Raw genomic sequence first — 14236 nt, forward strand, 5'->3', positions numbered from 1 at the left:
TATTCTTTCTCCTCCTCCTTCGTCTCTTCTTCCTCCTCCTCCTTCTCCTGCACCTCTTCTTCCTCAACGTCAGTAAGCAGAGCAATTTTGAGAACCACTATACAGAACAACTCTCTCTCTCTCTCTCTCTCTCTCTCTCTCTCTCTCTCTCTCTCTCTCTCTCTCTCTCTCTCTCTCTCTCTCTGGCACGATAACACTTGACTCTTGCTTGATTCAGCCATGAGGAACGAGAGTTGGTATTGGCACATGACAGAGAGAGAGAGAGAGAGAGAGAGAGAGAGAGAGAGAGAGAGAGAGAGAGAGAGAGAATTACCTCCCATTACCCTTCTCACTGTCACCATACATTCGTTCTCTCTCTCTCTCTCTCTCTCTCTCTCTCTCTCTCTCTCTCTCTCTCTCTCTCTCTCTCTCTCTCTCTCCTTGAGTGATGATAAATAAGGAAAAAATGAAATGTGAGAGGTGAAGATGGAAGAGGAGGAGGAGAAGGAGGAGGAGAAAGAAGAACAGGATGAAGGGAAAAGGAGGAGGAGGAGGAGGAGGAGGAGGAGGAGGAGGAGGAGGAGGAGGAGGAGGAGGAGGAGGAGGAGGAGATGCAGGTGAAGACGGACAGAAGGGAGGGAAGGAGGAGGAAAAAGGAGGAGGGATAGAGGGAAAAAAGGAAAAGAAAAAGTTGGAGTTTGTTCTTGTCAGTCTACGAAAGATTTTGATCCGTGTGTGTGTGTGTGTGTGTGTGTGTGTGTGTGTGTGTGTGTGTGTGTGTGTGTGTGTGTGTGTGTGTGTGTGTGTGTGTGTGTGTGTGTGTGTGTAATAATAATAATAATAATAAACGGTTTATTATTTAGGCAGTTAACAAACTGAAAATGTACTGTGTGTGTGTGTGTGTGTGTGTGTGTGTGTGTGTGTGTGTGTGTGTGTGTGTGTGTGTGTGTGTGTGTGTGTGTGTGTGTGTGTGTGTCGTGTGCGGTTTTATAGCCATTTTTTGTACGTTAAGGCATGAGAGAGAGAGAGAGAGAGAGAGAGAGAGAGAGAGAGAGAGAGAGAGAGAGAGAGAGAGAGAGAGAGAGAGAGAGAGAGGGGGGGGAGGGTAATAACAACTATCACCTCTCTCCCCCTTTGACAGTTCTCTCTTCTTCCTCTCCTCCTCCTCCTCCTCCTCCTTCTCCTCTCCCTCTTCTTCAGGCCCCAGTGCCATCCTAACCTGTGTCGCGAGGGGAACCGGACCGTGGGTGTGGTGGTGGTGGTAATGGTGATGACTGTGGTGATGGTGGTGGTGATGTGATAATAGTGGTGATGGTGGTGGTAATGGTGATGACTGTCGTGGTGGTGGTGGTGGTGGTGATGATGATATAGTGATGCGAGGTATGGATGGAGATGGTACCGTGATAATAGTGGTGATGATGGTGATGATACGGTGATGGTGATGGTGGTGATAGTGATGCAGGATTCGTCTCATTTCATCACTTTATTTTTGTTTTTCTCTTCTCCTCCACAAGTAACAAAGTAAATGACAATGGTTAAAAAGAAAATAGTTGTAAATATTGTAAAGTTAATGTATGCAATTTTCGATACAAGTATACAATGTGTTTTAAGTAATCTCTCTCTCTCTCTCTCTCTCTCTCTCTCTCTCTCTGGGTCAACGATCTATTAAGATGTTAGTTTTTCACCCACATAATCTAATCTGCCCTTGGTAATCATCTGACCCACACACACACACACACACACACACACACACACACACACACACGTGCACACACGCGCACACACGGTCCAGAGATATTAGGTACAGTACTTACTAATCTCTCTCTCTCTCTCTCTCTCTCTCTCTCTCTCTCTCTCTCTCTGGTAAATGTAATACAACAGACACATGAGTTATTACATAAGAGCAAATGGCGCTTCCGGTCAAAACGAGTCTTTATATTAGCTTACATTAGCATACTGAAAAGGCGAAGGCAGAGGCGACGCGAGCAAGAACACAGATGTAGATTAAGCTCAATATTCCTAAGTTTTGTTCTCTCGTAAGGACTGTATTGAAAGGCCACAGATTAGGACGATTATCAGGCCTGTTAAGAGAGACAGGACACAGAAGCGTTTGAGAATTATATTAAAAGCAATCTAGTTTAAATTTAGTTAGTCATTATACTACATTAAGATTGAACAGTGCGAGTTTATCTTTACTTAGGTTTTTATTTAATAACTTTTTTTTTTTACGTGTTAAGGAGTCCAGTTAAGGGTACAAAAATTAATAAATACAGGAAAATAGGGGTTGTTTAATACATTGCTCCCGGAAAGTGAAGTAATGGCAGAATATTCTAAAAAGTCTGCCCGGTCGGAAACTGTACACTAGTATCAGATAAATATATACATCTATAAATACACATTACAAGTATTATGTAGAGAAAAGATATTACGTCTCTCTCTCTCTCTCTCTCTCTCTCTCTCTCTCTCTCTCTCTCTCTCTCTCTCTCTCTCTCTGACCAGCCATGTGGCGTGTCATGTCTATAAATACACAGTTAGGTTACCACGCATAACATTCTCCAGGCCATTTCCCCTCCCCCCACATCCCTGTCTCTCCCTCCCTTCCTCTAAGTTCCTCCATTCCTCTCTCTCTCTCTTTCACACACACACACACACACACACACACATCATCATCATCATCATCATCATCACCAACACCATCAACAACAGAAGCAGCAAGTTAACCAATACTAAACAACGTAACCATTTCACTCTAATACAAATAGAGAGAAAATAAAAATAAGTAAATCAATAAATAAAAAGTGTGGCGCCAAAAAACTGACACACCAAATATTGTTACGCTGAGGTGAGAGGCGAGGCGAAGCGAGGCCAGGTGTGACTGGACACTGTTATGCTAATTACAGGTGAGAGGCACGAGAAGGAGAGAAAAGAGGACAGGAGAGGAGGAAAAAACGCAGAAGTAAGGAAAGGAACGCGGAGGAAAGGAGAGGAAGGAAATAAATGGTAGACGGAAGGAAGAAAGACGAAAGGAAGAGAGAAAAGGAAGTATAAGCAGAAACAGGGAAAAAAAGAGAAGTGACAGTAGATACAGGTAAGAGAGGAGAAAAATAGATAGAAGAGGAAAGGACCAAGAAGAGAATTACGTGATCCATAGGAAGAAAAGAAGGAAAACAGGAAAAAAAAAAGGTCAAAGAGGAGAAAGATTAGAATAAAGAGGAGAAAACAAAGTAGAGAAACAAAGAAGGAAAAGAAGGAAAAGAAGGAAAAGAAAGAAAAGAAAAAAAACAGAGTAGACAGAAAGGAAGACAAAGAAAGAAAAGAAGAAAAAGACCGCGAACTCGACAAACACAAACTCCGAACTCAGACACGTACGACCGCAAGTCCTCAAGATGACGTCCACCACCCAGACCACCGCTGCCTCCGCCACCCCCGGCAGCAACAGGGGCAGCGTGAGGATCTCTAAGGCTCCCAGCACGGCGTCCAGCACTGGGGGAGGCAAGGAGGGCGCCAATGCCAACGCTAAGCCGCCCGTGGTGAGGATGGCGTCCCTAACGGTGCCTGAGACGTCCATGGAGAAACGAGGCTCTTTCTGCGATAGAGAGAGACTCCTTGGCCTTGAGAAGAAGTTTTACACCGTGAGTATTGGGTTCTGTATTATTTTCTCCTATTATGTGCTCGTGATAACTACAGGATCCCCAGCAGAAATCTTAACGTATCTTGTGTCTGAGGAATTTGGTTTCTTTCAGTGATCGCGAGGTACTTTTGGGTTTCAAGAGTATTTACACTGTATGAACTTCTGTACTTTTCCCCAGCTCATGTGATCGTGAACGTATCATAGAGTGTTCACAAGAAATCTTACACCGTATCCAATGTTTTTTTGTAGTATTTTTTTCTTTCTTTTTTTATCGCAAAGTATAGTTGGTTTAACGACGTGAGATTTTACTTTTTTTGCTTATCTATTCGTTTATTTTACTTGCGTTATCGCGAGAGACTGCTAAGACAAGAAACAGAAATGCCATATACTTTGTTTTCACCTTCTGTGATCGTGAAAGACTATTTGGACACGAAAAAAAAAATAAATACATAACACATCAAAACGAAAAGTAGAAACTGACTGTCTGCCAAGGACCACATTGCGTGTTGCCTCGTCAAAGACACTCTACCTAACCCAGACCAGGAAAAGCAGGCATTTCAAAACACCCTTTGCAGCCCACGTAAATTCCAAGCGTGCCGCCACCATCCCTTACACTCGCCCCACCAACCTCGCCAAGTAGATTCCTGACATCCCTTACCAAGAGTCACCTGCCCAGTGCACCCAACAGCCAGTGCTGCTCCCTCCCATTCAAGTACGGCTCTTCTACAGTTTTACCCCACAATGCCAGGAAGTCCTCAGTAACTATCAGTCCATCTCTCTCTCTCTCTCTCTCTCAATACGAGACGAAGTAAACAGCAATAACCGAAACAATCAGAAAACAAAGGAAACCAACGACTGACTTGAAAAATATAGAAAAAAAAATAATAAACAAAATAAAGAAATTAAATAAAAAAAATTGACAACACAACAAGATAATAATAACAACAACAACAACAACAACAACAACAACATCAAACCAACCAAACAGACAAAGAAACCCATGAACCAGGTAACGTGGCCGGTGCGTGCAAGTTCCCGCTCAGGTCAACGCCCCGTGCCCTCACCCACCCCTCGTATCCTATCCAGTCCGCCCCAGTACTCCCCCAACTAGCCCCCTTGACACTGGTACCCTCGCCCTCTATGCCGGGGTGAGGCAGCAACACACCCCAGTCTAAGTCTCGCTAGTGTTGTGTTATCTCTATAGGAAATGTGCAGGGGACAGGATGGGATGGTGAAGGGGAGGGGACAGTGAGGATAACACGTCAGGACCTTATGGTGAATGTAGTAGATGTTTCTTTGTTGAGGGGCACGTGTAGCTCACCATCACTTTACCCTAGCCTCTCTCTCTCTCTCTCTCTCTCTCTCTCTCTCTCTCTCTCTCTCTCTCTCTCTCTCTCTCTCTCTCTCTCTCTCGTCCTCAGTCTTTCCGCATCCTGTCTTGTACGATTCTCGACGGAGTAGTGAGAAAAGTGACGGAATGCTTTCTATATTACTCTTTTTTTTTTTAGCTTATGTCATTCTTTTGTCACCGGATGTTACTCACTTTGTACTCAGCCTCTTTGTGTTACTCATCTTGTACAATACTTGGTTGCTTGGTTCTTTCCTTCAATGTCATGGGATTTTTTTTTCTTTCTTCTTTAAATTTACGTCATCGTTTTTCGCTTTAAGTTACTCATTCCTTTACTAATTTTCATGTCCCAGTCATTAGCAATCTCATCCTGCCTTACAAAACTTAAACTTAAACTTATTGTTTTCTTTATTTGGGGGAGGAATTTGAATTTACTTCATCACTGCTCGCTTGAAGTTACTCATTTTTGCCGATTTTCATCATGTCCTGGCCGTCAGTGAGCTCCTTTAGCCTCATTATGCCTCATGACACTATACAATGTCCAGGAAGGTAAGTTAGTGTCCTCATTTCACCTTATTTTGCCTCACGATACTCATGCGCTGCCTAGAAAAAGTCAAGATAGTTAATGACGTCATTCATCCTTATTTTTACCTCACAATACTCATACATTAAATAGAAAAGTTAGTTACTGTCTTCATTTCACCTCACTTTGCCTCACAACACTTCATACAATGCAGGAGAAAAGATTAGCTTGTTTAATTTTTCGGGAGGGCGGAGAGGTGACAAGAGCAGGGGGCGGGGGCGGAGAGGTGACAAGAGCAGAGGGCGGGAGCGGAAATCTGATTGCTCACCTCATTCTTAATTCACCTCATCACTCATTTTCCCCGATTACTCGTGTCCTAGCCCAAGGTCAACAGGTCCCGTCTTACAACACTTGGTACACAGCCAAGAATTAAGAGTCACAGGTCGTTTGCCTTATTCTTGTTCCCTCAGCTCAAGTCACACCTCCTCAATCAGCACCAAGTCCCGTCTCCATCACCGCATCGTCTTACGCCACTTCAAGACACGCCGTAACACGATAAGACCACGGTGACAAGCCTAGCGAGTAAAAGAGGCTTAGTGCAAGTGGAATCTCAAAGTATCTAGTGCCTATTAGAGGACTTCGGCCGGGCATCAAACAAGAGCTAATATAAGACTCTCACACCTGCTATCACTACACATCTTGGACTCTAATCCCACGAACATCACAGTCCATTTTGAGGTACACAGAACACATAAGACTCGTCGAAAGTGTCATTTATATAAAGAAGAAGAAGAAGAAGAAGAAGAAGAAGAAGAAGAAGAAGAAGAAGAAGAAGAAGGACTCAGAGAAGCACAAAATTCCTAAAACTTCCTTATACTTGCCTTACAAACCTTTAAACCAGACTCAGCAAACCACGTCATCCCTAAAACTCCCTTAACATTCCCTTACAAACCTTTAAACCACTCAGGAAACCACATCATCCCTAAAACTCCCTTAACCTTCCCTTACAAACTACCAAACCAGGCTCAAGAGACAAACATCATCCCTAAAACTCCCTTACTTAAACTTCCCTTACAAATCTTCAAACGACACTCAAAAAAACACACTTAAACTTCCCTTAAAAACTCTTACACCAGACACAGAGAGGCACAACATCCCTAAAACTCCCTTAACACACTGACTGCCATTTCGTGCACCTTCCTTCTGCCACTAACCATTCTAGGACATTTCTTCTCGTTCTCCAGCCTTCTCCAAACATAACACTAGCTAGAAACTGCAAAATATACACCTCTTCATCCCTTTCTTTCTTGCAGATGCTTGTAAAGACTACATACACTGCTTTTCGTGCTGTGAATGGCTACATGTCGAAGTGAAATAATTAACTAAACTTCCCTTACAAACCTTAGCATTCTTCACAGTGCCCACCCAACTCGCTTTCCCAGTTGGTGCCACGACAGAAAATGGGAACGGGGCAATAGAAAACGAGCCTGTAAACACGAGTATCAGTATAGCAACAGGACCTAAATACTCTCTTGGCTACATTGAGCTTGGGTGCCCCTGCTCCCCTCCTACTGCGTGCTCAGTGCCTCAACAGTGTCTCAGTCCACTCGCACCAGCCACGGAGAGAGGGAGGGAGGGAGATCAGAAGTAGTACGAGGGGGGTAGGATAGGTGCAAAGGAGGGTTAGTGAGATACGAAGGAATGAATGGGAGAACAACAAAAGAAGAGATTGGAGTGAAGGAAATGAAAGAGAAGAGTGAGAAAGAGTGGGAGTGACGATGGAATACGAAATGGAAAGGAGGAATAGCGTGTGATATGAAAGAAATGAATGCGAGGAAGTGAAGGAGAAAAAGGGAAAAAGAGGGAGGAATGAATAAAGTAGGAAGAAGGGAGAAGAGAATTAATTAGAAAGAGGGAGGAGGAGTGAAGGGAGGCAAGACAGTAGAGATGATGATGATGAATAGGATATATGAAGGAATAAAGGAAGGGAGGAGAGGAGGATCAAGAAAAATGTAAGTAAAGGAAGTTATGAAAGGAGGGAATTAATATGAGAGGGAAGGACAAAGGGAAGAAAAATAAGGAGGAATGAATTGACAAAGGAACGAAGGCATGGAGGAAGAATATGAGGGGAGGGGAGAGAGAGGGAGAGAGGGAGAGAGGGAGAGAATGACATTACCTGCAGTGTACCTTAATGGGAGGGTGCCAGTTTCTCTCTCTCTCTCTCTCTCTCTCTCTCTCTCTCTCTCTCTCTCTCTCTCTCTCTCTCTCTCTCTCTCTCTCTCTCTCTCAGAACGGACATGGACAGCAGCTATTATTATGCTTCTCTCTCTCTCTCTCTCTCTCTCTCTCTCTCTCTCTCTCTCTCTCTCTCTCTCTCTCTCCACTCTTTCCTGCTCACTTGATAACGGTTAATACATCTCTCCAGTCCCTCTTCCTCCTCCTCCCTTTCCTCTCCCTCTTGTTACTAAGTTTAGATTCGTACTATCAAGCTTCCTATGAAAGTCCGGAAGGTTTGTCGCTCCTCGTAGATGTAATATAATCCTGTCCCCTTGCTCCCTCCCTTCCTTTTCTTCTTCTTCTTCTTCCTCGTCCTCCTCCTCCTCCTCCTCTTCATCTTATCACGTATCCCTCCTCCAAGCAAAAAAGAGCACGTCACCTCGATTATACAGTACGAAGATGATGATGATGATGATGATGAAAAGAAAAGATGATGAAATGAATTTTTTTATGTAATAACGAGATCACAGGCCTTAAAAAAAAAAAAAAGACGATTACGAAAGACGAAAAAAAAAATGGTGGAACAACATCGACCACTCCTTATCCTCCTTCTCTCCCTAACCACCACCACCACCACCACCACCACCAACAAGTGTTATGACCAGGTTACAGCCCCTCTCCCAGCTGCTACTGACTCCGGTCAGCTCATCCCTAGGCTGCCTCCTGTGCATCCTAGTCGGGCCACGAATACAACGAAACCAGGCACTTCTGCTAAAACTGTTAGGAACCTGGGAAGAAAATAGACAGCTGTAGCCAGGCTCTAGTATTATACAGCCCTCTAATGCCGGACAAGCATAGCTGCGAGCCCGGACATAAGTAGCATTTGGCACACACACACAACACACAACGACACACAACAATACGCTGCACTTAGGCAGGAAGGGGAAAATTAAGTTGTGAAGGACAATCTCTAATTTACATAAAGTTTATGGTAATATACAGCGCGCCTCGACTCATGTGCCAGCGACCCGTCTCTCCTCTATTCTCTTTCCTCTTTATCTTTCTCCGTTTCGTATCTCACTGCGCGTAACATGAGACTCACAAAGGCAGCGCACCTACCTAACCTCACATCCAACTCCTCTCATACACTACGTACTATGATATGACTACACTAATACTATACAAATGCTAATACGTAGCACACTAATACTATTATAAAATGCACACAGCCTTGTCCAACGTCTAGCTTGAGTACTCAGGAAGAACACAATTATTCTCAACACAGACCCATGATATCCTTCCCCTCCCTCACCTTCCCCCCTTCATCCCCACTTTCCTTTCTCTCTCTCTCTCTCTCTCTCTCTCTCTCTCTCTCTCTCTCTCTCTCTCTCTCTCTCTCTCTCTCTCTCTCTCCACTGTCATTTCCATCTCCTCCTCCTCCTCTTTTATCCATTATCTTCTTACCGTGTTCCTTTCTTTTGCTCCTTTTACTGTCTCTTAGTCAGCTTTATATTCTCCTTCTCCTCTTCCTTCACCTCGTTTTCTACTTTACATTTACCCCCTCCTCCTCTTTCTTCACTCTTTTCCTACATCTCCTGCTTCAAGGCCACTGCAGGAGGTAGGATGTAAAGGATAGCAGGGAAGAAAGCTACATACACAAAGAGAGATGGAGGGTGAGGATAAAGACTGATACACAATAAAACTCAAGGAAAGAGAGATAAGAAAGAAGGGAAGCAGAAAGGACAGGAAAGGAAATGATGAAGAGTAGAAAAGGCAAACATTAGACGTCAAAGAAACAGAGATAAGGAAGGGAAATGTAGAAGAAAGGAAGAAAGGACAGAGGAGGGGGAAGGGGCACATCACAGGGGGAAGGGGCACATCACAGGAAAGCAGGGAGAAGTAGCAGACTAGCTGAAGTGGCAGGACACACACACACACACACACACACACACACACACACACACACACGAGCACACAGTCTCAGGGTTACACGACAAATACGGAGTGGCGAAGAAGCTAAAAATAGAGACCATCCAAATTTTCTCCCTATGAAGAGTGCGGTGATACAAAGGAAGGTTGGGGGGATGAAGATAAAGTGACAAATAAGATGATAAAATGATAGTGTGTACCTGTATGGTGAATGATGAGACGTAGAATGGCAGAATAAGAAATGGTTCGTTTATTGACAAAAATGACAAATTACAGACTGCAAAATAAATACACAAAATTATACAGATGAATAATCAAGATAATCAGACGAAATTACCTTACATCATTCAACTGTCCGAATAAAAACTAAAATATCACGTTTTTTTTTCGGGTAGAGGGTAATATTAGCGCTAAGTAAGAGGGAATGAAAGAGAAAACAATTAACAAAAAGTAGAAACAGGAAAAAAGAAAGACACCAAGCTCTCGTGTCTCTATATCAAGTCCTTCAGTTAATATACGCTCCTTACCTCTATCGTCTTCTATTTAGGCAAGTAGGTTAAAGAAAAGAGGGAAGGATTATGAGAGAGAAAACGAGCATAGTGGTTGGAAAAGGAAGGTAGTGAAGTCGAGATAGGATGGCGGTGGATAAGGATGGGATCGTTTAAGGAGGTGGAAGGGGGGAAGTGGTAGTGGCGATGGAAGAGGTGGTGGTTGCAGTGGTGGTGGTGGTGGTGGTGCCAGACTGCAGATGAGAAAAGTTAGTGAGGAGGACGGTGAGACGAAAGTTAGCATGGGAAGGAATGGAGTGAAGGAAACTGAGATGACGAGTGAGAAGAAAGGCTGTACATAAAGAACGGAGAAGGATGTCGAGTTACAGAAGGAAAGGAAGGGAAGGAAAGAAGAGAAAACAAACAAGCAAACAAACAAAGACAGAAAAGAATGAAAGAAAACCAACTAAATAATTAACACGACAGATTGATAACAAAATACAAGTCAAGGATACGAAGATAATGAAGGGAGGAGAGGAAGAAGGAAAGGAAACCAGTGAAGTGTGCAAGGGAGTGAACGGAGGGAAGGAGAAAGGGAGGACGACAGCTAACGAAGAGAGATTAAGAGGGTGGGAAGCGAGAAGACTCTTACTGTATGGTCAAGGGATAAGGAGGGAATGATGGAAGGAGGAAGGAAAGAAAAAAAGAAGGAAGGAATAGACTGAAGGACGCAAAAGAACAAGTGAGAGATATTGAAGGAAATAGAAAGTCAGAGATATGGAAGGAAAGGAGTCAAGGAAAGGAAAGGAAAGGAAAGGAAAGGAAAAGGCAAAGAAGTTAAGAAATGGAAAGGAAATAATAAAGAACGAGACATGAATGAAGAAAGTAAAAGAGGTGAAGGAGAGAGAAGAAAAAAAAAAAAGACGCAGGAAAACACTGACACAGACAAACTATTGCATAACGGTCTATGACATAAAATCTATACTTATAAAACCCTTTCCTTCCATCCCTCCCCTCCCCACATCCTTCATATTAGAAACATCCCTGGCCCTTCCCGTCTCTCCCGTCCCTTGACCTTCAGCTCCCCCTCACCGTCTCCCTCTCGCCTCCCCGCATACTCTGATGAAGGGACAAGGCGGCGTTGGAGGCACAGACAGGCCAGCCAAGGCCACTTTAGACGGAGAGTTGGAAGAGTTGGGTTTGTATTCATAAAAGCTTTGTTCTCACCATATGAAAGGCCACAGATATGATGAAGTGTTCTCATAGGGTTTTCTGTCACTAATAATGCAGAGTACTTATTAAATTACCACTAGAATCAAGAAAAATCCCTAATAAAGCTTTGTTCTCCCATAAGACATATTTCCAAAGGCCTCAGGCACAGTTCGTGTTCCCATGGGTCTTTCCTCTTAGTGACGGTACAGTGCTTGTTAAATTGCCACTAGAATCATGTAAACATACTTGGAAATCCCCCTAATAAATTCTACTAGAGCCTGTTTAGAAGAATTGGGTCTTTCCTCTCACTAACTGATGCAGAGTCCTTGTTAAATTGTCAACAGGATCATGTACATACACTAAGAAATTCCTCTAATAACTTCTACTACAGCCTGTTTAAAAGAACTGGGGGAAAGCCCGAAATGTTTGAGACTTGGGGACACAACTTTATTTACTGTGCGTGAAGCTTTGCAATCGACCACACAGTTACGGGGGCAGCTGATGGGGGGCGGATGCAAAGGCCAGTGGTGGAAGGCTGGCTAAATGAACACACGATAACAGGGAGAGGAAGGGGAGGGAGGATGGAGGGGATGAACGGAGAAGTAGAGGGAAAGGAAGAATGGAGATGCAGGACTCGAAGGAGAGAGATGAGAGAGAGAGAGAAGAGAGAGAGAGAGAGTAGAGAGAGAGGGAGAGAGAGAGAGAGGAGAGAGAGAGAGAGAGAGAGAGAGAGAGAGAGAGGACAAGACAATGATATTATACAAATTAACTAAGTCAAGGATACTCAAGTCATAAAGGAAACATCTGTCGTCGTCGTCCTCGTCGTCCTCCTCCTCCTCCTTCTCCTCCTCCTCTTTCCTTCTCTTCCTCCTCCTCCTCTGACTTATGCTCCTTCGATTAATGATAACTGTTTAAATGTGAGTGTGTGTGTGTGTGTGTGTGTGTGTGTGTGTGTGTGTGTGTGTGTGTGTGTGTTTTCCCTCCCTCATCCTTTTACAATACACTCTCGCCCTCTCTCCTTCCCTCTTCCTCCTTCTCCTCCGCTCTCTCTCTCTCTCTCTCTCTCTCTCTCTCTCACCTCTCTCTCTCTCTCTCTCCTCTCTCTCTCTCTCTTCCTCTCTCTCTCTCTCTCTCTCTCTCTTCTACCCCTCTTCCTCCTCCACCACCACTCTGTCTCCTCTCTCCTCTTCCCCTCTTCTTCATCCTCCTCCACCTCCCTCTCTCCATCCCTTCTCCACTTTCTCTAACGCCCGCGCAACATTATGGCTACACCAGATCCACAATGTCAAGCCGCCCACACCTCCCCCGCCCACCCCCCGCCAGCCCATTCCACCATCCACACCCACGCGCCCTCTGTCACGCCCCCGCCGCCATCCTATATTCCCCGCCTTGCCGTCTGGTTAGCCACGCCGCGCAAGGGGTGATGGGAAAAGAGAGAGGGAGAGGGAAAGGCGGTTATCAGGCCTTCACACTCACCATTACAGAGAGAGAGAGAGAGAGAGGAGAGAGAGAGAGAGAGAGAGAGAGAGAGAGAGAGAGAGAGAGAGAGAGAATGACTCATACGAAACACGAGAAAAGGAACTGAAAAAGAGAAAGTCGTGATGTCAAATAAAGAATGAGCAGAGAGAGGGAGAAAAAGGGACGTAGGGCAACAACAAAAGAACACAAAAGAAGAACAGCCATACTCTTGTCCTTACTTAAAGAGAGAGAGAGAGAGAGAGAGAGGAGAGAGAGGAAGAGAGAGAGAGAGAGAGAGAGAGAGAGAGAGAAGAGAGGAGAGGAGAGAGAGAGAGAGACAGAGAGAGAGAGACGCCGGATAGTAAAGGCGAAGGAGAGAGGAAAGAGAGTCAAAGAAAAGGACGAGAAGTTATGATATGATGGGAAGGAAGGAGGAAAAGGAAGGACAGGGTGGAGAGCCAAAGGAGGAATAGGGAGCAAGGGTGAAAGGATGTAAAGAAAGGGACGTGGACCATGGAAGGGAAGGGTGAACTGTAGGAATGTAAGGAGAGATGTTAAGGGAGAGAGGGCGGAGGAGGAAGGGAGTGGCTCTTGTCTATGTCCACGTCTCTCTCTCTCTCTCTCTCTCTCACTCTCTCTCTCATCTCTCTTCTCTCTCTCTCTCTCTCTCTCTCTCTCTTAATCTTTTCCTTTTTCTTCTGTCTTCAGCTGCCTGACACACACACACACACACACACCACACACACACACACACACACACACACATACATACACATGATTATGACGAAGACAAAAGCATAAAAAATAAAGTCTTCAGTCTGGTCCTAGTTCATGACTCACGGCAGTGCCACATCACACTCACAACACAACACATACACACAAACACAAACACATGTCAAAGGATATTATGATTGTGTGTGCGTGTGTGTGTGTATATGTGTGTGTGTGCAGTATATGATGTGGTTTTAAATCTCTCTACCAGCTCCCTCATGACCTCCAAACGTTTTCCCCACCAAGACGCACAAAGGCACATTATTTCCTGAGCTTGACCACCAAAAAACTTTCCCTCAACAGACTCAGCAGGATCTCCCAGAAGTGTTGCATTCCACTAATTGTGTTAACTTCTTGGGAAACATGTATATACACTAGCATTACTTGAAGATGTGGGAGTTTACGCCTCTCTCTCTCTCTCTCTCTCTCTCTCTCTCTCTCTCTCTCTCTCTCTCTATCTCTCTCTCTCTCTCTCTCTCTCTCTCTTAATGAACACAATAACGCAGTTCCTCTTACAGTTCTGTTATGTAATTCTTCTTTGTCTTTGTTTTCATCTTCCCTTCACTACTACTACTACTACTACTACTACTACTACTACTACTACTACTACTATTTGTATTATCAGTTAATGGCAATAAACTTTACTTTTTTCCTTACTTTACTATTGCTACCACTACTAT

General features: G+C 44.2%; 1 protein-coding gene and 1 pseudogene across 4 annotated transcripts in view; one reads left to right on the plus strand and one right to left on the minus strand.

The window, feature by feature from the left end:
• Positions 1–14236, minus strand: part of LOC135103445 (zinc transporter ZIP13 homolog) — a 51236-nt gene that overhangs the window by 22209 nt on the left and 14791 nt on the right. The window lies entirely within an intron of this gene.
• Positions 2747–14236, plus strand: part of LOC135103446 (F-box/LRR-repeat protein 7-like) — a 53764-nt pseudogene continuing 42274 nt past the window's right edge.

This window comes from Scylla paramamosain, chromosome 9, assembly GCF_035594125.1.
Source record: "Scylla paramamosain isolate STU-SP2022 chromosome 9, ASM3559412v1, whole genome shotgun sequence".
Classification (NCBI taxonomy): domain Eukaryota; kingdom Metazoa; phylum Arthropoda; class Malacostraca; order Decapoda; family Portunidae; genus Scylla; species Scylla paramamosain.